This window comes from Prionailurus bengalensis, chromosome C2, assembly GCF_016509475.1.
Source record: "Prionailurus bengalensis isolate Pbe53 chromosome C2, Fcat_Pben_1.1_paternal_pri, whole genome shotgun sequence".
Classification (NCBI taxonomy): Eukaryota; Metazoa; Chordata; class Mammalia; order Carnivora; family Felidae; genus Prionailurus; species Prionailurus bengalensis.
Genome location: NC_057350.1, coordinates 111,505,448 through 111,530,612, shown reverse-complemented (window position 1 = coordinate 111,530,612; position 25,165 = coordinate 111,505,448).

Below are 25,165 nucleotides of genomic sequence, written 5' to 3'. Positions count from 1 at the left end.
ATTTGGAGGCAAAATGATTTTTTGAATAGTTGTAATTATGGGAATTAAAGTCAATTGGAAAGAACTGAGATCTGTTTCTACTGTCTATGCACACCTCTAAAGAGATATTTTTATAGACAGGTTAACAATTACAGGAGAAAGCAGAAAAACTACAGAGTGTACAATATCTGATTCAATTGATGCTTTGCTTGATTTTCTAGGAGTCTTATTTAACATTCTTTTGAAGTATGTAAACAATAGGAAAGGTCTAGCTATTCCTATTGAAAACAAGGAGAAACTTACCAAAAATTACCTAAATTTGTTTGTTTTTAATTAAACATTTTATTTTGCGAAAATTATTAGTTTACATTCAGGGTAAAAAGTAATACAGAGCTATCCCATGTACTGTTATCCAATTTCCTCTCAAAGATAACATCTTACCAAATTATGATCAAAGATCATAAACAAGATGCTGACGTTTATGCACTTAAGAACGGTGTTCCTTTCTCTGATGTTTCTATCACTAGGATCCCTCATATTACCCTCCATAGCCATGCCCAATTCCTTCCCACCCTCACCATGCTCTCTAATCTGGCAACCACTAATGTGTTCTCCATTTCTAAATCTTATTTCAGAAATCATATAAATGGAATCATACAGTATGTAACCTTTTGATATTTCTATTTTCCCTGAGCATGATTCTCTAGGGATTCATCTAGATAGTTACATATATCTATAGTTTATTCCTTTTATATTGCTGAGTAATATTCCACGATATGGATATGCCACAGTTTTTTAACCATTCATCCACTAAAGGACAATTAGGTTGTACCCAGGTTTTGACTATTATAAATAAAGCTGTTATAAACATTTGTGTATGGGCTTTTGTATGAACTTAAGTCTTAATTTCTCTGAAATAAATGCCTAGGAGTGTAATTGCTGTTTTATGGTATTTGCATGTTTAATTTTTTAAGAAACTGCCAAAGAGTTTTCCAGAGTAGATGTATCATTTTACGTTCCCATCATCAATGTGTCAGTGGTCTAGTTTCTCTGCATCCTCAATAGCATTTGGTGAGTCACTATTTTTATTTCAGACATTCTGATCTGTATGTGATTTTACTTTTCACTTCCCAAATTGCTAATGAAGTCAGACAACTTTTCATGTGGTTTTTTCCACATGACTTTCTTCCATGAAATGTCTCTTCATATTTTTTGCTCATGCTCTAATTGAATTGTTTGCTTTTTTGCTGTTGAATTTTAAGAGTTCTTTTTATATTCCAGATACTAACCTTTTGTCAAATATGTGGTTTGCAAATATGTTCTCCAAGTTGGTAGCTTGTCTTTTCATTCTATTAACAGGGTCTTTCATTAAGCAATTTGAAAAATGTGTTGATGAAGCCTAATTTATCAATTTTTCCTTTAAGGGGTCAGGTTTTCTTTGTAAAGTCTAAGAACTCTTTGTCTAGCTCTGACCCTGAAGATTTTTTTCCCTTTTTTCTAAAAGTTTCATAGTTTTACATTTCACATTTAAGTCCATGATCAATTTTGAGTTATGTTTTGTAGAAAAAGTGATCTAAATTCAAGTTAGATCAAGGTTTATTTTTTGGCTTATGTATGCCCAACTGCTCAAGTACTATCTGTTGAAAAACCTGTCTCTTCCATTGAATTGTCTTTATACCTTTGTCAAAAATCATATGAGCATTTGTGTGTGTGTGTCTATTTCTAGATTCTCTGCTCTTTTCTGTTGATCTATGTGTCTATACTTCTACCACCACCATACAGGCTTGATTACTGTAGCTATATAGTAGGAAACTTCAAATTGATTAGACTGATTCCTCTTACTTCATTTATGTTTTTCCAAACTCTTTTAGCTATTCTAGTTATTTTGCCTTTTCATATAAGTTTTATAATAACTTTGTTTATACATAGAAAAATATTTCTGAATTTTTATAGAAATTCTGTTAAACCTGTATCAATTTTATACTGTATATCAACTAAAAATTGACACTTTGCTATTGAGTCTTCTAATCTGTGAATATGGTATGCCTCTCCATTTCTTTAATCTTCCTTGGTTTCTTTCACCAGCATTGTGTATTTCCATCACATTAAGTCTTACACATGTTTTGTTAGATTTACGCCTAAATATTACCATTTTTTGTAAATGGTGTTGTATTTTCAATTTCAGTGCCCATGGACTCATTGCTAGTAAATACAAATGTAACTGATTTTTATTTATGTATTATGTATCCTACATATTATTTAACTAACTTTTTAGTTCTGAGAGGTTTTTTATAGATTTTTTTGGAATTTTCTACATAGACAAATTATGTCATCTGCAAATAGGAATAATTTTTATTTCTTCATTTCTGATCTATATGCTTTTTATTTCATTTTATTGATTAATTATTCTGTCTAGAACCTCTAGTACTATTGAATAAGCATGGTGAGAGTGGACATTATTATTTTGTTTCTGGTCTTAGGGAGAAAGCATTGAGTCTTTTATCATTAAATATGAAGTTAATTGTAGGTTTTTTATAGATGTTTTTTATCAAGTTGCGTAACTTCCCCACCATTCCTATCTTTCTGAGTTTTTATCCTGAATGGATGTTGAATTCTGTTATATGCATTTTCTGCATTGATTGATATGATCATGTGATTTTTTTTCTTCTTTAGCATGTTAATATGATAGATTACATTAACTGATTTTTCAAATATTGACACAACCTTGCATGTCTGGAATTAACTCCACCCGGTCATGGTATATAATTCCTTTTTGTATATTGATGAATTCTATTTGCTAACATTTTGTTAAGGATTTTTACATCTATAATTTTCCTTTTTTGTCCTGTCTTTTTTTGTCCTGTTCATCAGGTTTTCATATCATGGTAACAATAGCTTCATATAATGATTTGAAAAGTGCTCCATCTTATTCTGTTTTTTGGACAAGACTGGGTAGAACTGATGTTAATTATTCATAAACCATTTGGTACAGTGTTCTCCAGAAACCAATTGGGCCTGGATATTTTGTTATGAGAAATTCTAAAATTATGAACTCAATTTCTCTATTAGTTATAGAATCATCCAAATTATCTATTTTATACTGAATGAGTTGTGGTAGTTTGTGTTTTTGAGGACTTGGTCCATTTTCATCTAAGTTGTCAAATCGATATACAGGTGCTTATCTCTTATTATCCTGACATTCCATATTTCATTCCTAAATTGGTAAGTCGTATCTTCTCCCTTTCTGCTCCTTTACTTTCACCTCTCTTACTATTTCTACTTCCTGTACACATCACTAAAAAGATGCTGTTGTAGAAAATTTAACAATTAGTTTAAGAGGAAAACAGAACTATAGAATGTACAGCAGCTGGTCTGCTTAACTTCCTAGGAGTCTAGTTTAATATTCTTACTTTTAAAATATTTAAACAAAAGGAACTGGGCAGTTGCTCTTATTGAAAACAAGGACAGACTTATCAAAATGCCCTAAGATTTTGTTTTTGACTACCTAATTTAATTTTCTTTGGTCTCAGTCAGACACTCAGGGGATCCTGTAGAAAAGGACATAGAACACATGGTGAGACTTTTGCTGTGACTCAACTTCTGTAATTTAAATTCTGTGGGGATGTTTGGTGTCTTAAGTTAATCCTAAATCATTGGAGAGGCCTATCTGGCCTTTCTTAAGAGCTTTGCAAGGCAACTTAGTTGTCCTAGGCCTCTAAGCAATTCACTCTCCTCCCTATAAACTGAAATTGGCAGACCAGATTGTTTCCCAGTATCTGATCTGTATTTTTAACTATACTAGATTTCCCACAAGCATATTACCTTTTCCCACAGAAATTCATAATGGGAAGGAGTCCTCCACCATACACACATACATTTATAATGCAAATTTTAAGGATGGCAAAGTATCTAAATATGGATGGGAAAAAATTAATAGATTGAGAAACAATGTGTCAAATTATAAATACTATTCTATCATTTGGACTTTAAGCAAATCCTTAAAATTCCCCAGTATCCTGTTTGCTAGATTCAGACATACATTTATTTGTAGCCCTAAACCTTGGAGAGAGAAATTACCAAAAGAACATTTACCAAATATTGAGTCATATACAAGTAAATTGAAAGAAATATATGTCATTAATTAACCTTGATCTTCCTAGTAGTTGTGCAAGTTTTGGATAGTTGCACATGGCTAAGAATAGCCAAATTTATGTTTGTAGAATGTTTGTTGAATAAAATTATAGCATTTTAGAAATCTTGCCAGATTATCTCATTTGAAAAATGGGAAAATTAAAAATTGGAGTCATTTAATCACCTCAGTGATAGAGGTGGGGACAAGAAGACATTTGTCCTATACCTTTTCTAGTCCTCTTTTTACTTTTCCACCATTTTCCCTTCATTTAACAATCTGCAAATAACATCTTATATATTACTGAGAGCAATAATTTTATCATGTATGCGTGCATGACATGTATCCCTTTTCTTATGCCGGAATACTTACTGGAACATCAATATTTAAGGTAAGAGTATCAAATTAATAAAAATTATAAATGCATATGAGGCAGTTAAATAGGATGGACCAAATAATCATTGTGAGTAGAGAGTTTGTACTTAAATAAAATCATGCTCTTTCAACATAGTTCCAAATGAAATTAGTAGAGGTTCTCTCCCTTCACCACTTAAAAGAGTAAATCCCATTTGGCCTCCTTTGTTTCAATTAGTTTGGCCATAAGAGTATGTATCTTTGTGGGTACAATTAAATGAGGCTCAGACACATATCCTGTCTGAGAGTTGAAAAAGAGGTTAGAAGTTGCTTTGTCTAACTTGACTAGTTATACAAATAATCTTTATTTAACTGACTTTAGTAAGGAATGACATATCTGAAATAACAAACAGGGAAACCAAACTGATAATCTAGGGTCTTAGTAAGAGAGTCAGTAGGACTTGGATACAAGTGGAGTCAGGTTGGAGAGAAATCCAAGCGGATGGCAGATTTAAGAGAAGATCTTTGGATAAGCCACTGCTAGAATCAGGTGTAGATAAAATCCGGAGGACAAGAAAGAAATCAGGTATAGTGAGTAAATGTTCTGGTTCACTAATCTAGAGAGACCTAGAACTGTGCCAATGTCCTCCAGTCAAAGACTCCAAGAGACAAGTTGAGTATATTACTTATTGCAGCAAGGGAGAATGAACACCATGAAAACAGTGGGAATCTCAGAAAGTGCTAGAAAGAATTTACTATAGGATTTTGGCTTTATTTGCCTAACTCTGGGATATTCCAAGGCAGTGGGGATTCACTATTCATTGAGCTTTATCAAGAAGTAGAAACAATTTTACAATCAGATATCTCTAATATTACACTGCTAATAAATTTTACCTCCCAGGAAGGCAAACTAAAGTGAGGCTAAAGTTATGATTAGTAAAAAAGCATCAACCACTCACTGGCCAGAAGAAGACGACATTTGGTCATTATTGTGGTTAGGACAGCATTAACATTTTGCCTGTATTTCGACACAATTACAGAGTAATCTTGTTTTTTGTCTTCACCCATCATAGTCACAGAATGGCCTGCCTGATGTTGATGCCTTCTAGAATTGTTACATCCAACAAAAGAACAGCAAGACCTAGCTGTGAGCACTGGGTCAAGTCATAGCAACACCAAGGCCTAGCTAACAGTGCAAGGCCAGCTCCCAAAGACCAGGGGCTGCTTTTCTCTTTGCCAGTTGGAAATGGTCCAGTAAACCAGGCAGCTCTAAAGGAAAGTAGGTCTAATAAAGAGAAATCACAGTCAAGTTTTTATTCCCTTTAAGTCTAGCTCATTATACTGAATTCAGCTTGATTTTAGAATTCAGATACTGTGAATAAGATTATAAAAAGTTTGCCATTTGGCTTACCCTGTTGATATGAGTGTGCCTTACCTAGTTGAAAGGGCTTTAGTACCATAAGTAAGCTATATGAGTGAGTGACTGAAAACTAGATCCATCACACGGCTAAAAAGAAGCTTCTGAAATTGGGCCACACATCGTACTATACTGAAGCAAGTTTGGGCTTGTATGAAGAATACCAAGACGTTCTTCAAACCAATGCCAGCTCAGGGATATATATAAAAACTTAGACACACAGAAGAATAAAGCAACACGTGGTGGTGGGGGGAAGTGAGGTTGAAAAGAAGGACCTACAAAACGCAGACTTAGAGGAAGTGTCTCCCTTAAATTAACTCTGGACCCATGGTTCCAGCCTCAGTTTTCATGGCCCGAGCCAGGGTTTTCCCAACTAATAAGTACATAACAGTCCTTTAGGACTTCCACATGCTTGTGATTCAATTTTTTTTTTTATTTTTAGTTCATAGCAGTAGTTAAAAAAAAAGGTATATACACACTTAATGGATTATATACTAAATGTAAACAATGAACAGAAATGGAAACGACCAACTTGTTACCTTGTGAGAGAAATCTAATTCATAGTCTGAAGATCTCAGAATGAACAGAGATCTGTGTACATAAAATTTTCCCAATGTTGGAGAAGTGGATAAAGTACTCCAAAGATGGCTGATTGGACTAAAACAAACTCTGGTCTCTAGCTTAGAGACCCCTCCTCCGGTTTCTTCTTCCTTTGTTTGCTGTGTGCATGAAAACCCCCACAGATGTGGAGGCTGTTGGCTATAAATTACCCCCCACACACACACTGGCCTTCCAGGTTCAGACATTTGGAGAGACAGTCTCTTCTGAGCCCACCAATGTTAAATAAATCTCCAATCCACCAAAATCTCAGAGTGCCGCTTGGTTTTTCCGCCAGCATTCCAGCCTGGTTCCAGCCTGGTTCTGTAACATACTTGGTTCCCTCATCCAACCGTGCTGGCCCATTGTTGCCACTGGTTTGGGAGAACAGCGATGCGGTGATGGAATGAGGGCTCACAAGGGAGAGTGTGCACCCTGCCTAAATTTCGGCAGTCTCTTTCTCTGTGCCCTTCAGACCAGCCCCACTCCACCGTTCCCGAGGAACTCAAGGAGACTTGGCAGGTGAGAACCTGGACCCAACGTTGGCCCAATCTAGTCAGGCCCACTCGCAAGAGTGGAAGGGGGACCTGATCACTCCCCAAGGCTTCAGAGGTCTCACAGGTAGGGATTGTATGGTAGGGAATATAATAACCTCTGGTGTGTATGTGAATGTGAATGTGTGACTCAGTCTAGCTTGCCTGCCGAGTTCAATTCTGTGGCTCCACAGGCAGGCCCTTTGGGGTCCCCAGGGGGCCACAGAGTCTGACTGGGCCCATCTGCAATTCCATGATGGATGGCGCTCAGTCTGTGGCGATATCAGGATGTTTCTGATCGTGGGTCGCAGGGCTGGGACCTGTGGGGCTGAGCACCGCCTGGGTTCCTTCAGGACACAGCCAGGCAGGCATCTGGCTTGTCTCCTCATTGGAGGGGGCACCCTGTCCCTCTGTCTTTGTGACTCCACCTCACGGGAGTATTGTGGGGTTGGGACAGAGCCATGAGAGCCAGGCAAAGGTTTTAGCCACTTTATCCGGAGACTCCCCCAGGAAGTCAAAGAAGCAACCCATCGCTCCCCTTATGTTCCCCTCTTCATGACTCTTTAGGCTTCCTCCCCTCTTCCCTGAGCTTGAAACTCCTCCCCTGCAGAACTTGTTGCTGCCACCACCGCTGCCAAGGCAGCCGCCCATTTCTCCTCCCCTTCCAGGCCAGAAAACCTTCCCCCACAAGGCCCGGTGGGCAGGTAAGTAAAGGTCACTTCCTGGCAGGTGCAGGAACCTCAGGATATCTTGGGGACCTCATGAGGAGGAATTCACCCAATTCTACAGGTATTGCAGGTCTGTCTGATGGCAAGTATTTGGCTTGGCTTCTGGCCTGGAGAGGCTACTAAAAGTTCAACCTGGAGATACCTTATAAAAGGTTCCAACAAAGCAACTTTAAAAGATCATCATGATCAATCGCTATTCTTGCTGAGCTTATGTAAATAATTAGGCCAGATTTGTGAAGACTGGATTTGTTCTACAAATGCATTTGTCTCAATTTGGCTATCTCTGGAAAGGGGGGGGGGGGGGGTTAGAAAGAATAACTATGTTTCAACAATGCACTGTTATGGATGTTAAATTCTATGGATGTTAATTCTATGGATGTTAAATTGCCTTTAAATGTTTGTTGTTTGCCTAAACTAGACAACTTGAGATAAACTTCAGAAAATTGTCACAGTATTTCATATATAGGCAATCTTCTGTGCTTGTTATACTATGGGGATAATAATAAGACCCCGTGGGCATATGATTAAACAAATGGGAAACAGGATGGGTCTCTAAATATGCAACCCTACCTTCCCTAAACCTGATCTGACAGTTACCAGAAACCCACCCCTTTCGAAGACTTGGAGGTGGACTTTACAGACACACAACCAAACAGAGGATTCAGTTTCAGGTTATCACCCCATGGGTCCATCATTCCAGAGTTAATAAGGCCAACTCAGAGGAACCCTCAACCTGGTGAAGTGATTCAGATCCAGTCAACCCGCTTAAACTGATCCTCAAAATACACTGGCCCCTGAGATCTCCAGCCCTGCTCCAGCCACACCCCGGAAGCTGGCTGGCCTGCGCACAGCAGAAGCTTGAGAAATCAACACGTGGACCGAGTCCAGGGGTTTGGATGCAGCTCTGCCAGCCCTTGCCCCTTACTGGTGTCATAGCCCTGATCTTACTTCTTACTGTTGGGCTGATAGAGACTGCACCAACAAGCTGGACGTGGGACAAAAGATGCATGCTGGATCTCACATACCTCCTCTGGATGGGAGGACTATTAAGTATTGCCTGTATATTATGATAACCTCTCTCACCCTCACAACTGCCACTTACCCACTTTGCTCCCAGGATTGTTATATGACAATAAGGGGGTCAAGGGCATTCAGCGCCTTCACCTCCCTCCACAAAGATTGCTACAAGGGAAAAATACGCACTCTCTGTCAGTCACCCGGTGCCCCAAGGACTAAGTACTGGACCATAGAGATAACCCAAAATGTCCGGAACCCATGTCACAACAAGGGTCTCTAGAGAGGGAAGCTTGCTACACTTACCTTCCTCAATGGGGGATCTAGGACGGGGAAGGGATGCAAGGCAGTGCCCTTGAAAAGGTTACAAAGGATACCCAGGACAGGGTAATATAAGCCATAAAAGCGACCATTCCCCCGGCAGCCCACCAGGGTTTGAGGCTTTCAGCCCTCAATCAGATGCTTACCAATTCCCCACTTCAGCGTTGGACTAACACTACTCTCCAAGTCATCCATAAAATAGATAATCACACCCAAATCTGCTGGATGTGCTTCTCCTCAGCCGGAGGGCTTACTTAGCCACTCCCATCCCTTTGACCTGGGAAGCTCCTGAAAATCTCAAAACCAACAGTTCTGTCCTAATTGGACCCCTGGCCACTGGGATCCATCTCACAAATGCCAACAATCTAATCTGTACAGTCCTTGGAGATATGAATGGTACCTCTCTATATGGAATAAATATAACCTTAAAGAGGAATACAACCCTGTGTTCAACACCTGGGGTGTTCTATCTGTGTTCTAATCAGCCTACCGATGCTTAGAGGCCAACTGGACTTAGATATGTTATTCTGTCTTCCGAACCCCAGAGATATCCATATACACTAGAGATCAGCTTCTAAAAGCCTTTAGCCCCAAGTCCTAGACTAAACGGGCAATCCTGCTACCTGTTCTGATGGGAGCAGGAATTGCGACAGTAATAGGAACTGGAAAAGGGGGCGTAGGTTCACCTGTAGGACTATATCATAGACTATCTCAAGAGTTAAATGAAGACATGGAACAGGTGGCAGATTCTCTGGTAACCTTACAAAGCCAAATAAACTCTCTGGCAGCAGTGACCCTCCAAAATAGGCAAGCCCTCAACCCCCTCACTTCAGAAAAAGGAGAGACTTGCATCTTTCTGGGGGAGGAATGTTGCTATTTCATAAATCAGTCAGGAATAGTTACAACTAAGGTTAAGGAGCTCAAGGAAAGAATTCAACATAGAAAATAGAAAAATATCAATCAATGGAAAGGATGGGATCTCACAGATTGGGCATCCTGGCTTCCTGCCCTGATGGGACCCCTCCTTTCCAAAATTTTACTTTTATCCATTGGCCTCTGTATACTGAATGCCATGGTACGTTTTATTGAAAACACTGTTGCTTGCCAAACTACTGCACATGTCTTAGCCTTCTGAGAGTAACAACCTGTAAAACTGAAAGGTGATGCTTACTAAAAGTTTTTTTTTTAAAGGCATCAAAGTGGGGAGTGTTGGAGAAGTGGATAAAGTACTCCAAAGATGGCTGATTAGACTAAAACAAACTCTTGTCTCTAGCTTAGGGATCCCTCCTCTGGTTTCTTCTTCCTTTTTTTTGGTGTGCACACGAAAACCCCCACAGATATGGAGGCTGTCGGCTATAAATTACCCTCCCCACTGGCCTTCCAGGCTCAGACCTTTGGAGAAACAGTCTCCTCTGAGCCCGCCAATGTTAAATAAATCTCCAGTTCACCAAGATCTCCGAGTGCCGCTTGTTTTTTCTGCCAGCATTCCAGCCTGGTTCCATAACACCAATACTTATATCTCCACTGTGTATTACACTGGGCTCAATCAATGACTAGGTAGGAATTAGTATTACGTGCCAATCCATGTCACCCAGTTGGGTGATATGGCATGACAGAGATATTTTAGACACAGTTTGAGTGTTGGATTTGGGGGGGGGGGGTGTTATTTGTTCATAACTTTGATCTTTTATATTGTACTGAGTAGCTGTGTGTGTTGCCAAGGAGGTTGTGTGAGATGGGACTGTGACATCTATATTTATCACAGAGAGCCCTAGAGGTGGCAGAAACAAAGAATGAGCTCTTTGAATGCAAAAACAATACATAGAGCAGCTATCATAGCGCTTTGCACATTGTAATTACTCAAATATCAGTTCTTTCTCATTGTACTAATACTTTTTATGCTAAATTTGAGTCCATTTCCTACCGAAAACTGGATGCTCTCCATGGTCTTTTCCACTACTCAGGGGCCAGATCCTCATGAAAGCAGAGTCTGGGTTTTTGGAAAAACTGCCTCACACCATTTATGGCCTTTTGTGTATTCTCTAACACATCCAGAATACAACTATTGTGAGGGCAATAGGAGGAGGAATTTTACGTACAGATGTTTTAAAACAATTCTTATGGAACTCCTTGTGAAATATATTAGTTTTTCCTTTCCTTTAAGAGAATTTCCTTAGGCATAATTTAGCCTCTTTGAATGACTCAGGGTCACCATGAGTGACACTGTTCTCTGCTCTAATTCAAGAACTTCCTCCGGTACCATATAGGGAGACAGATATGTTTGCTACAACATTATCTGATCCCAGACTGCTATGGTGGATGTTTGTTTACTCTGCATGCTCCTGAGCTTTCTAGGTTCAGACACACACATCTCCCATACTACTTACTGCCTATTTACCTGCTTCTAACTAGTTTTTTTTTTTTTGCCTTCTCAACACTTTTTCATCAAATAAGGTTTCCTAAACTTGGTTAAATTTCAAAATCAGCCAACGATCTTGTTAAAGGATACAGATTTCCAGGCTGCCCCCTTATGACTGTGATTCACCAGCTCTTGAGATGGAACCTGGTAATATGTATTTTTATCAAATTGCCTAACTAATGGAAAAAAACCCTGCACAACAAGATAATCTTGCTGTGTAAGCAAGTTGTCTTAACCATATAAGCAAGGTTCTTAAGTTTATTATTATTAAACATAAATAGAACCCAAGTGAAATTTTGCATTTTTCCCTGAAAAACATTTTAACTTTTTAAATTATCCTTTCAGGTATCCTGCATTTTCCTTCAGAAATAATTTTTAATATACAAAACCACAAAAAAGATAATATTAATAGATATTTGCGTATCCACCATCCGGTATTTAAACAGGTTAAAATTTGTCACATTTGTTTCAGAATTGTTAAAATAAATATTACTAGTAAATATATTTTTTTAATTTATTAACGTTTACTTATTTTTGAGAAAGAGAGACAGAGTGCAAGTGGGAGAAGCGCAGCAAGAGAGGGAGACACAGAATCCGAAGCACAGAGCCTGACGCGGGGCTCAAACTCACAGACCACGAGATCATGACCTGAGCCGAAGTTGGATGCTTAACCAACTGAGCCACCCAGGCACCCCTAAATATTACTTTTACTTATTTACTCAGATTTAGTCCTTCAAAATCCTGTTCCCTGTTGTATTCTCAGACAGATATATATCTTTACGCAATTTTATTTTTAAACTCAACATTGTTTTCGAGATCTCTTAATCTGATCTATTAGAAATCTAATTCATTTACTTCAACTGCAACATAGTATACAAATGTGTAAATATTTCACCATTTAATTTCCTATTCCCTGTTGTTGGAATCTTCTTGTTTCCAATATTTTGTTCATATATTCATATAATACTGCCATGTAGACCTTAGGTCCTTTCTCTTGTGCGTATGCCCAAGGGTCCCTAGCTTATACCTACAGGTGGCCATCTAGTTTGTACATTTTTAATCGTTTAGAAATTGCCCAAATACTCTCCAAAGTAATTACTTGCATATATATATTCTCACCAGAAATGTGAGTTACTTTCCTGCAAAAACTCAACTCACTGCAATATAACGTTCCAAACGATTTGACAGGTATGAAATGCTATCTTGATGTTTTAATTCGCATTTCTTTGATTATTGGTAAGAATGAACATCTTCTTAAATATTCCGTGGTTATTTGGGTTCTTGTTCAGGGTATTGGCTTTTCTAATTCTTTGCTCAATTTAAAAAAAGCTATTGGTTTTATTGCCTTTTCCTACTGATTACCTGTTGATTAGAATGTCTTTAAATATAATTTCTGGATACTGCCCACATTGTAGACATGGCAGGCAACGCACTTTGCTATTTTGCTATTATAATTTTTATTACTATTTCTTCTAGTTTTCAGGGATATTACATATGGTTGAGACTGTCTGAAAACTTACAGCAGGTAAGTGTTCCTACAATTAGCTCTTTTCCCTGTTTATAAGCAAAACATTCAACTAGAGATGATTTAAACCCTAAAGCAGATTTTCATCCTTTGTTATATGCAAAGTGGAACAAACATATTTTTTTTTAAAAAAGGCAATAAACTTACACTTGATCACCTTTAATTTGCATTTACTAAAGCAATCATCTTGGAAGTTCATGTAATAGTACCCTTCACATCTCTTCCTAAATTAGCTAATTTGGGAAAATTATTTTAGAGAGATTTCAAGTTAGGCTAAGTCTCTTTCTAAAACAAATGTATTCCTCTGTCAATGAAAATTAGAAAGAATTAAAGGGCACATTAACATACAAAATGTGAAGAAAAAAATGCTGAAAAGTCAAACCTTTGTGTTGGTAATTCTACTGGCAAAAGCAACTCTCTGGACTTAGCATATAGTGTGTGTTTTGCTAGCAGACAAAAGGTTAAATAAATTTAAATGGTTAGATTGAAGCTAGTCTCCCAAACTACTTTCAGCTTAATTTTTCTGCAAATCAAAAGAAAACAATGCTTGGCAGCTCTTTCTTTTAGTATGGAGGTAGGTTTACATCTCTGGAAATGCTGATTTCTAAATATTTGTTATTTATTCATTGTTTTGCTCACCTGTTTTTCAATTTTTTTCTTTAATGTTTATTTTTGAGAGAGAGAGAGAGAGAGAGAGCGCAAGGGAGGGGCAGAGAGAGAGGGAGACACAATCTGAAGTAGGCTGCAGGCTCTGAGCTGACAGCACAGAGCCCGACGTGGAGCTGGAACCCACGAACCGTGAGATCATGACTTGAGCTGAAGTCGGACTTAACTGAGAGAGCCACCCAGGCGCCCCTGTTTTGTTCACCTTTAATATGCTGAAAATGCCAAAGCCTGCTCATTTTATATGATCTTTATTATTTGAAATGGGAAAACATTCAAAAATTTTCAAAGGAGGTTTTTAGAATTTGTATTCCTAGAATTTTAAAGACAGTGTTTTTAAATTTTTAATGGAAATACTTGTTTTTAGAATCATATGTTGTTTTTTCCCCTGTGATCACATTTTACCCCTGTGATCACATACGGTAAAATATATATATATATATTTATAAAATATATATATATATATATATAATATATATATATATTCCTTCCATTTTATCAGTACACATTGTCCATTGACCTAATTAATTAGAAGGACTGTTTTCTGAACTTTTGCCTCTTTATCTCATATGCTTCCTAGAAACTCAATTGGCATGCTAAGAGGATGGGGTATTGCCTCCAAAACCAAATGAGGCTTAAAACTTAGTAGAATGGGTCAACCTGAAGCAATATTGTAGGAGGAAAAGTCTGTCTCCCGCAACCTTTTCTCCCTTATCTCTTTTTCAAGCATTCCTGCCAAGCCCCCCCACACAAGGCCCCCACCTATTCACTCCACCCCTCCGCATATAAATAACGCACACACACACACACACGCACACGTGCACACACACACACACAGAAACGACCTTATGACTTTACCATTCACCTCACCTCTTACCTCTTATGTTATATTAACCACTAAAATAGTGCAATATATTAAGCTCATTCCAAGTGAAATGTTACCTTTGATACAATATCCATTCCCAAAACAATTATGTTGTGATTAAGAAGCTGGGAACACCTTGCTTGGTTCCTTGCTCTAGCATCCATCTAGCCCTCTGTTAGGACTAAACTTTGATCTAACCCCCGCCCAGGCACAGAAAGTAAAATATCCTTGGGTGTCATCAGACATTTTCTGTACAGGACAGATGGTAAATATTTTAGGCTTTACAAGCTATAAAATATTTGGTATAACTACTCAACTCTGTCATTACAGCCCCAAAGCAGACATAGACAACATGCAAATGAATTGGAATGGCTGTGTTCCAATAAAACTTTATTTACAAATAAAGACAATGGACCAGATATGACCCACAGCAACAGTTTGCCAACCGCTTCTCTGAACCTTTGGTCATATAATATCCGATTAGCTGTATTCATTCCTTCATTCACTTACACACTCCTTCATTCAATATATGAATATTTAGTACCTGTTATGTGTCAATTACTTGACAAGACTTATTACATATTAATAAAAAGATGACTGAGACACAATATTCCCTGTAAAAACAGAAGTATAAGGTGACAAAGTATGTGTCATTTTAGATTTGTTGTTGTCGTGCAAGTAAGAGTAAACATTTCCCAAATTGGCTAAAGCGAAAGATAGCATTTTGGCTCATGAAAACTTAGGTGTTCAAGAGACACTTGATTCAGGAACCTAACCAGAATCTACTTCTTAGCTCTGCTTTTTTGAGTAGACTCCATCTTTTGGAATCTATTTGGAAATACCAAGAAGATTCAGGGTCATACCGGTATCACATTTAATGCCAAAAGAGATCAGATAGCTCCATGATAGCATAAATTTCTAGGTGTAAGTCCTCTTGGCTCTCATAAGCTGATTTGGTGGCTGTGCCTGTCTTAAATCAATCACTGTGGCTAGGGGGATGCTGACTGATTTAGTTTAGGTCACTTTCTCCAACCCTGGAAACTATGGAAAGCTTCACCCAAAGCACATGGGCTGAGTGGAAAGATATAATTCTCCTAAAGTGAAAGTGAGTCCCATTATCATAACATACAGATAGAATGTGCCCCAAAAAACTACAGTTCACCACGAAGTAAAAATGCCTTGTGGGCAAATAGCCATGAGAAGTTTTCTCTCATTTTTCTAGGATGGAGTATTGTCTTCTGTGTGACTAGGATACTGATTTGTACACTGTCCACCAATAATGAGATCTTGTCCCTTTATACCATTATCCATAACAGGATAGTTCACTTTTCCAGACTCTCTAAGTGAACAGGAGTTCACTTTTCCAGACTAAGAGTGGGACTGCTGCTCTTGACCCCTAGTCTCCATAATTAGGTTGCTATATCTGCTGCCAGACCTCCCTGACATCAGTTGTTTGCTGCCCAGGACCTACAAATGACCAAATCCCTTTACCCTATATTCTGTCTACCTACTAGGATGATTGGCTACCAGGCTGGATGGCCTAGAATGTCCAATCCAACTTTGCTATAAAACTGGCATAATTTCTGGCCATGCAAGGCCCTCTGTGGCTCTGCCCTACCTTCATAGTCCTAATAAGGGCAAGTTGCTAGTGTATAATTTCAGACATCTCATAAAGGAGTATAGCTGGAGAGGAAAAAGGTAATTTTAGTAACCAAGAAATTATATCATGGATCCAACTCCCCATGTTATATATGCATAAATTCAATCTTAACCATGGAAATAAGACTAATAACAAAAGCAATACAATTTTAACAGTAGTAACGTAATGTTAATCAAATGCTTTCTAGGTACCAGCTTCAGTTACAAAGCATATGTATTAACTCTTAATCCTTACCACAACACTACCTGGTAGTGATGATGTTAATCCCAAATTATAGGTAAGAATCTTGGAGTAGAGAGTTTCAATACCTTGCTTATCCAGAACGGGATGCAGTCAGGATTTGAGCCCAGGCATCCTGGGTTCCACCACTATGTTAAAATTCTGCTACTCTGATATATTGTAGGCCGCTGTTCCCAGTCTGTTGCGGCACCAAAGCCTTAGAGCTTTGGCAACATGTATATTTTAAGAAACTCAGTATCACCAGCTTCAGAGTAAGAAGTAAGCCCCCTTTTATTCAAAGATAAGGGCCATCTCTATTCTAAATTCTAACATAACATTTTAATAAAATGTGTTACATCACATCGGGACATTTCAATTCTCTCTTGTGTCTTTCTGGGTATTTACTAAATAAGAACAACTATTCATCTACCTTAAAAAGGACTTCTAACTGAAAACTAGAATGTGATATCTATATGAAATAAAATAATTTGATTAAAAAATTTCCATAGAAAGGCTGTTTTCAAAATCTATATTTATAAACCCAGCGCCTAACAAAGGAGTATAGTGGCTCTACAGTGGCTAAAATTCCAACTGGGATTTCCAAATCTGATTTTTCTTCTTATCCATATGGATTTTTTCAAAGGTCTAGTAGTTGTTTCTGGGGCTTTACAGTTGAAAGTAATTTGTGGCATGGCTTTTAAAAGTGTCTATGCATGCACACACATGTGCAATATTTTCTGTGGTTTGGAAATATGAGAAATTTTTGTTTTCTTTTTTAATTAAAATAACAACTTAGCAGGACTGAAATATCCTTAATTCCCCTCGTTGGATCATAAAACAAGACTATTGAGTAATAATTTTACCAAGGCACACTTGGAAATTATTGCTAATAAATGAACTCATGTTGTTTTTAGTATTACTTTACTACAACATGCATGTCTTTTCACTTTGAATTTAAATTCTAGAATCACTTGGTTGTATTTTACAGCTTTCACTCTTCAAAGGGGCATCCACATGCATATCAAATGACCACGGAACAGGCATGAGCCCACCATTCATCTCTAAATGTATGTAATTTCAGAGGATTCACTGGAGTATGAAAGAATTAGTAGTAGTATTGGCAAATGAGAGAAGCATTTCAGTTTTAGGACTGAATTGCTTTTTATGTGTATTGCTTTCTGTGTTTGTAATAAAAGAGATGATCGTAAAAAAAAAAGTGAAACAATGCAAAAGAGAAAACTATTTTTAAAAATTGATAATTTCCAGAAATGTTGGAAAAATAAGCAGATGTATCTTTTATTCAATTTCTGGTTGTGTGTATTATCAACAGCTCTCCTTCCCTCTTAATGCAGATTGAGAATTACCCTATCTCATATGTTACATTCAAAATATATATTGACATGAAATGGCTTAATAAGCTTTTTATTCATAATACTGGTGAGCATTTCTTAAGTGTTTAGTATGTGTCAGACACTATTCAAAGTGACTAACAATGATTGTCTCATTTAATGCACACAATCCTCTCAAGAAGTTACTATTATTATGTCTGGTATATGGATATGGAATTTGAGACACACACTAAGTAATCTGCCCTATGGCACATAGGTAGTTAGTGGTGAAGATAAGCTGAGAACCCCAGCATTTGGACTCCAGAGACCTACATTTAGCTACACATTGTTTTGCACCCATCAGAAAGAGTTCTGCTGAAAAATTGAAATATTCTTGTTATAGGAGAATGTTTAAAAATTGACCATTTCAGGGGTGCCTGGGTGGCTCAGTCAGTTAAGCATCTGGCTCTTGATTTCAGCTCAGGTCATGATCTCACAGTTTGTGAGTTCAAGCCCCCCATCAGGCTCTGTGCTGACAGTGCAGGGCCTGCTTAGGATTCTCTGTCTCTCTCTCTCTCTCTCTCTCTCTCTCTCTCTCTCTCTCTCTCCACCTCCCTGCTTTCTCTCTCTCTTTCTCTCAAAAATAATAAACATTAAAAAAAAAAAGAAAGAAGAAAATGTTGACCATTTGGGATTCATACATCTACTTTATTCCTCTGCACTGGATACCACTGCATCAAATAGTAGTATCTACCAAGCATTAATCTTTTTCTAGTCCTTTCCTATGATGGCGATTGTTCCTTTTCTTATATGTGTCCCCTAGGATTTGTCCCTGCCCAATTAAAGATGACAGCAGTATAATGCCTTCTTGAAATGTATAGCTTGTATTAATAAATACACTCGTGGAACACTCCATCTATAATCATTATTGTTGTGCTGGAGAGGTCCCAGACATGTGACTCAGATCCCAGACAGAGATGAATAGACCAGGGGTAGTCAAATAATAGGTGAAACCATAGGTCACAAGCCGTCCTGGCAAAAAAAAAAAAAAAAAAAAAAAGCTCTGCCCAAATAGGTATAAAGGAAACTAAATGGACCAAATAAATTTCATTTCATGCATTTAAATTAGAGACACAGGTATATTTAATTAAAAAAAAATGGGAAAGCTATTGAATTAGCACCATATACAGCTTCTTAGGCAATGTTTTCAAAACTTTTTTTTATACTAGTAGGCCTAAAATAATTTTGCCAAACTTTGTGTTCTATATTCCATTTTAAGTTGTAATGTACAGTTTTTATCATAAAGGTAAACAGCTGCAAAAGTTTTCTTTGTATTTGTAAATATTGGGATTTTAAAACAAAAATGGTGTGTCCTCTAAATGAAGTAGGATCCTTAGACCTGAGCGAGAAGGACCCACATATGAAAATACAGCATATAAATTCATTTAAAAAAACCCAGCATCCTCTGTTGCTCAGGATCTGGCAGTGAACACTCGCACAGAATGACACGTAACTCTAAACATCTGTTCTCAGTGTTAACACTGTTCAAGCCACAGAGAAACGCTTTTGCACATCTCGTGGCCTAGCTACTCCACACAAACAGAGACTGCCTCTCAATGTCACGAAGGTTTGTAGAGTGTCCTGTCACTGATGTCTGAGTCAGACACTGTTTTGGAGAGCGGGGTGGATTTGCGTAGACAAAGTGCTTAAGTAAGAGAAGGCCACATTAATTAACTCATCAAATCCCCATGCCAGATGGCATGAATGCAACGTATTCTTGCAATAACAAAGTAATATTTCCCATAGGGTCAAATGCCCATTTTCTCGCCTCTCTTTAATTTCTGATTAAAGTGGTATTCACAAGCGTTGCACACAGTGAGGGTTATTTGCCAACAATAAGCAATTTATATTACTTCTGTATGTGTACATTATGTATCTAGATATGTTTACCTAGACCATTTTTGTTTTGCACTGCCAATTAGATGGAAATCAAATAATAGAATACAAATAATATTTTTATAAATGTATATAAATTGAAATTAGTTTTTATTGCCATGACTATGAGGTTTTACATGTCAGAGACCCTCCTTTGGACTATATTTTATTACTATTATTACTAATATATAAATGAGAAAAACATATTAAAGTTCTGCTAAAAAATTAAATACAAAAAACATACATCTTAATGAGCTAGCTGGAGACGTTTTGATTAGTTCATGTATCCATGGATACATACCATGTATCCTATTATTACTAGAATAAAGTTTCAGCATCACTTCTCTACATGTTCATTTTTTAGAGATGGAAGTACTGACAAAGCTTCTTCACATAAATCAGTAGAAGGAATAGAAAAAGATTTCAGTTCTCTATCAACAATGCCTGCTCTCAATTTTGTTGAAAAGAAAGAATTCTAATTTAATAACTTCTCTCCACTGCTACTGCCCTGACCCAGGCACTATCCCTTCTTGCCTGGATTATCGTAACAGGATCTTAACTGGTGGGGTCTCTGCTTTCAACCTTGCTTCCTGTTGATTTACCCCACGTTATTCTCATCTACACCACGCTATACCACACTGTATTACACCAGCTGTAGTGAGTCTGTTAAAAGCAAAGTCAAATCATATCACTCCCTTGCTTAAAATCTCTGTTGGCTCTCCATGTCACTCAGAATAAAAGCCAGAAAGCTCACCACGACCTTTAAAGTTCTGCATGATTGGGTCTCCTTTTTCCTCTCTGACCTCAAATCCTAGGTCTTTGCCATTCCTCCCTGGACCATACATCATGTGTTCCACCTCCCACCACCCCTTGTCTCTGAGAGCACTGGTCTTCTCTCTGCCTGGAAAAGCTCTCCTTCAACATTGCCAGTTACCTTCCCTCTTACGAGACCCTTCTCTTTCTATGTGAAACTCAGCTTTCAATACTTCCCACTCTCCAGCCCTGTCCCTCCCACAATTCAGTTCCCTACTTCATTTCTTCTCTAACACCTCTCGTCGTCTAACATGCTAGATATTTTACGTTTAAACCTGTTTACAATTATTCTACCCACCAAAAGGTAAGACTTGTGAAGGCAGAGATTATGGAAACTGTCATTAAAGACTACCTCTCAGTGTCTGAAAGGGAGTATGTGCTCAGTAAATACTTTTTGAATGATTGCCTTGGTTTTCTGTACTGCATAGCAAAACACCACAAACACAGCAGCTTAAAACCACAGGCATTAATTCTCTCATGGTTTCCTCGGGTCAAGAGCCCAACCTGGCCTAACTGAGGTCTCTGCTCAGGGTCTCACAACGCTGCTGTAATCTCATTCGATGTCAGCTGGGCCACATTGTTCTCTGAACTCCGTGATTCTCTTTCAAGGTGGTTTTTGGCAGGATTCAGTGGCTGGCAGCCTTAAAACTAGGCTGCTGGCTGTCAGCCAGGGGCCACTCTTAGTTCCTTGTTTCATGTTGCTTTTGCAAGCCTGCCCAGAAGAACCTCTCCCTCTGGTCTGTTAAGATAGTCTTATGCACTGGGATGTAATCTTGAGAGTGGCTGTCCCAAAACACCCACCAGTTCTACTCCCTGCCCAGGAGGGAGGATTGTACAGAATGTTGTACATCAGGGGGTGGGAATCTTGGGGTCCATCTGGAATTCTGCTTACAAAAATGGCTGAATAAAAAAGAGGAAAGATAACTTTCATATTATGGTGACTTGATTTTAAAAGACTTAAAGATACCATTCTTCTAAGTTTTCTAATTAATTGGGATATGGAGGTTTTTACATTCTGGAAAAAGCTTCCATGTGGGTGGGAGTAAAGGCAGGGGAAGGACAATTGTAAGAGTAAAAGGAGAACTGACCTAACATCTTCACATTATTCAGGCAGATCTGTTTCAAGGAAGTATATCCCTCGAAGCTGAATTCCCTTAAAACTACCTTTCCCCTGGAAATTCTTCAGGTATCCTCCAGACAGATGTATTCTGTGGTGTGAAGGCTACTGACACAATCTATCTGAGGACTGTCACTTATATCAAACACTGACAGTCATCTGACATCATGACTTGCCTCCAGCCATCTCTTTTAGCTGCTGCAACAAGATGTCTTTGCTGAAATGAAAGGCTTCCACACCGCACCCCTCCCACGCCAAATTATCTGTCCCTTCAGATTCCTCCCTCAAGGAATTTCCTTGAAGGCATCTCAGTCTCCAAACTCTCATTTTATCAGCCAGCATACTTCCTTAATTATTTTGCCTTAGTTCTTGTAAAAGATCCAGCATTATCATTTTCATACATCTTGCCAGGCATTAAAGGTCAAAATACATGACAGAAATAAAGACCAAGAGTTAGAAACTACATATTGCAGAATCCACTCATCTCTGATAGCAAGGGTAGCAGGGTAGACAAAGCTCATTGGCCAAGTGTGCAAAGTACCATCTGCAGAACTAGTTTTCATTGGCTGAAAACACACGAGTGCAGTCAAATCATGGGGAAAGATAAATACATACAAATGGGCTCAAAAGCGATCAGTCTCTTGTGCTGGAATGTTTTCATTAGGATTTAGACACACACGTGTGTATGTGTGTGTGTTTGAGGAATACTTTTATATTAGCTTTATAGCAAGTCGGGCTGCATGGGTGGTCTTAAAGTAAGTAGGTGGGAGCATAGTGGAGGTGAGAGTGACAAGTGACATAAAAAGATACACAGTGGGGAAACTGAGCAAATGAGGCTGAGTTGCACTGGTGGAGCAGTAAGGGGAGATCCTAAAGAAGAGAACTTGAAGCCGAGGAAGTATCACAGTGAGCTGATCAATAAAATTAATCTGGAGCCTGAAAAATCTTCCAATTCCTAAACACTCATCCCATCTTTAAGAGGTCTGGTTGCTCTATGTTTTGAAAAGATGTCCAGTTCTCTTATTGCTACATGAATTCTTAAAATAAATTCTCAGTTTTGAATCTAACTGGGTCAATTTCTGTTTCTTCTGCCAAGGATATTGCTTTAGAAGTTTTTCTTTTTACAATAGCTTGGTATGTTTTGTTTGCACCACAATACGTTAATTTGATTACTACGCATTTTAAATTATAAATGTCTTAATCTACTTCATAAAAAACAAGATTTCATTTTCTAAAATCTGTGGTTATGTGTATGAAAAAATGTGTGGATGGGCGCCTGGATGGCTCAGTCAGTTAAGCATCTGAATTCGGCTCAGGTCATGATCTCACGGTTTGTGAGTTCATGCCCCACGTTGGGCTCTGTGCTGACAGCCCAGAGCTTGGAGCCTGCTTCAGATTCTGTGTGTCCCTCTCTCTCTGCCACTCCTCTACTCATGCTCTGCCTCTCTCTTTCATAAATAAATAAACATTAAAAAAAAATTTTTAAGAAAAAGAAAAGAAAAAAAAGTGTGGAATATAATCCACAGTTAAATCTGGGATTATGAGATTTTTTTCATCTAAATCTTTTCTCTTTTTGTTTTGTATTTTATTTATTTATTTTTTAACATCCTGAAAGAATGGCCAACTCTGCCTCAAAAACAAATTTGTGTTGTTTCAAAATAAAAAGCTATTTTAAAAAGTTACTCATTAAAAAATTCCAAAAGAACTTCTTATAAAAATATGCTTCATAGAGAAAGTATGCATTTCTAAGCAAAACATTCTGACAAAACAGAATTACCCCATTAGATGGTAGACCTCGAACCAAAGGGTATCATCTGTGTTGCTCTGTGTGCTCCCAGTATCTAGAAAGATACTTGGCATGAAGCAGGTGCTCAACCAATATCTGTTACAAGAACAATTCTCTTCACATAAAATAACCAAAACATTCACATACCTGTTTATTATCATCACCACTGTATATCTATTATTAATTTCTAAATGACTTGAAAAGGAAGACTAAATACAGAAAATCTTTTCACTTATGCCCTCATTTTCCTTTTTCAAGTATACAATGCAACATGGGAAACAATCTCAAATAAATGAAATATAATTAAAGGCTACCCATTGTTTACCCAGAAAAAATCATGAGCAAGAGCATTATAGACATTCCATTCATAATACTTAATTGCCATTTTGAAGTCCTGAGTATTAACGATGCCTGCTACCTCCTATGTTGATTAGGTTTGTCAAACACATTCTATTCTATTTTACTATAAATTAGCCCTCCTTGGAAAAAGCTTTTTTGCCTAGCTTTACTTGGAAATGAACATGAACACTTCCCCACTAGATGAGGGGTTCTCGACTCTGACTGGACATTACAATCAGAGGGGAGTACACAATGCTGATGCCTGGATCCACCCCAGACCAATGAAACCATAATCCTGGGGATGCAGGCTGGAAACTGTGGTGGTGACTGGTGTTGTTTTAATCTCTGCTATAATTTAGTGTGCAGCCAGGATGGAGAAGCTTTCAGATTGTGAGCTTCTTGAATTTAAGAACCATGCCATATTTCCTTTTTTTCCCAGTGCTTACTGATACTTATACAGGGCCTCTTAAAAGTCATAGTGCAGTTTAAGCTTTATTATAATAACTTCAGAAGTGTAGGGGTGCCTGGGTGGCTCAGTCGGTTGAGCGTCCGACTTCAGCTCAGGTCATGATCTCGCATCGCAGTTTGTGAGTTTGAGTCTCACCTTGGGCCCGCTGCTGTCAGCACAGAGCCTGCCTTGTTTCCTCTGCCCCCTTCTCTCTGCCCCTGCCCCACTTGTGTTCTCTCGCTCTCTCAAAAATAAATAAACATTTGAAAAAATTTAAAAAGTAACTTCAGAAGTGTAAATGATACTTACAACAAGCCTCATGTGAAAGTTTAATTACATTTCAATTTCATGTATACTTATTTATTTCTCAGACTTTTGAGCAACAGACTTCATTTTAGTTTATTGATTTAGTCTTTCTGAATAAAGGTGGCAAAAACTGCCTGAAAATTAATTAATTAAACAAACCATTCATTTATTTTATTAATAAAATTATTCATTGGTTTTCATTAAAATTATGAATTTTAATTAAATTTAAAAATACTATTCAAAATATACATTATTTATAATGTAAAATTATATAAATATACTTATTCAAAATACAAAATCAGAAAAGTGTAGAAAAGTAATGAACTTTTTCAGGTTTTCTTATTTACAGGTTTGTAGTATTTATACATGCACAAATATTAAAATTCAAAACTACACTAAAACTTAAGGAACACGCTGAATGGTAAGGGATCAATAATCACATAGTTGAATATGTATCTGAATGTTGAAATCCACTGTCTATTAAAGGACTTGTTTCAGTTCCCTTCTCATGTAAAGCTAGGAATGCTTTTGGTTCCATGTGAAAGCAAACAAAGGTTTAAGAAATGAAATGTATTTTCACCTAACAAGAGGTCTGGAGTTGGGCAGCTGCTGACATTTATTCAGTGGCTCAGCAACATGAAGGCAGCACCTCTGCGTTTCCGCAGGACTT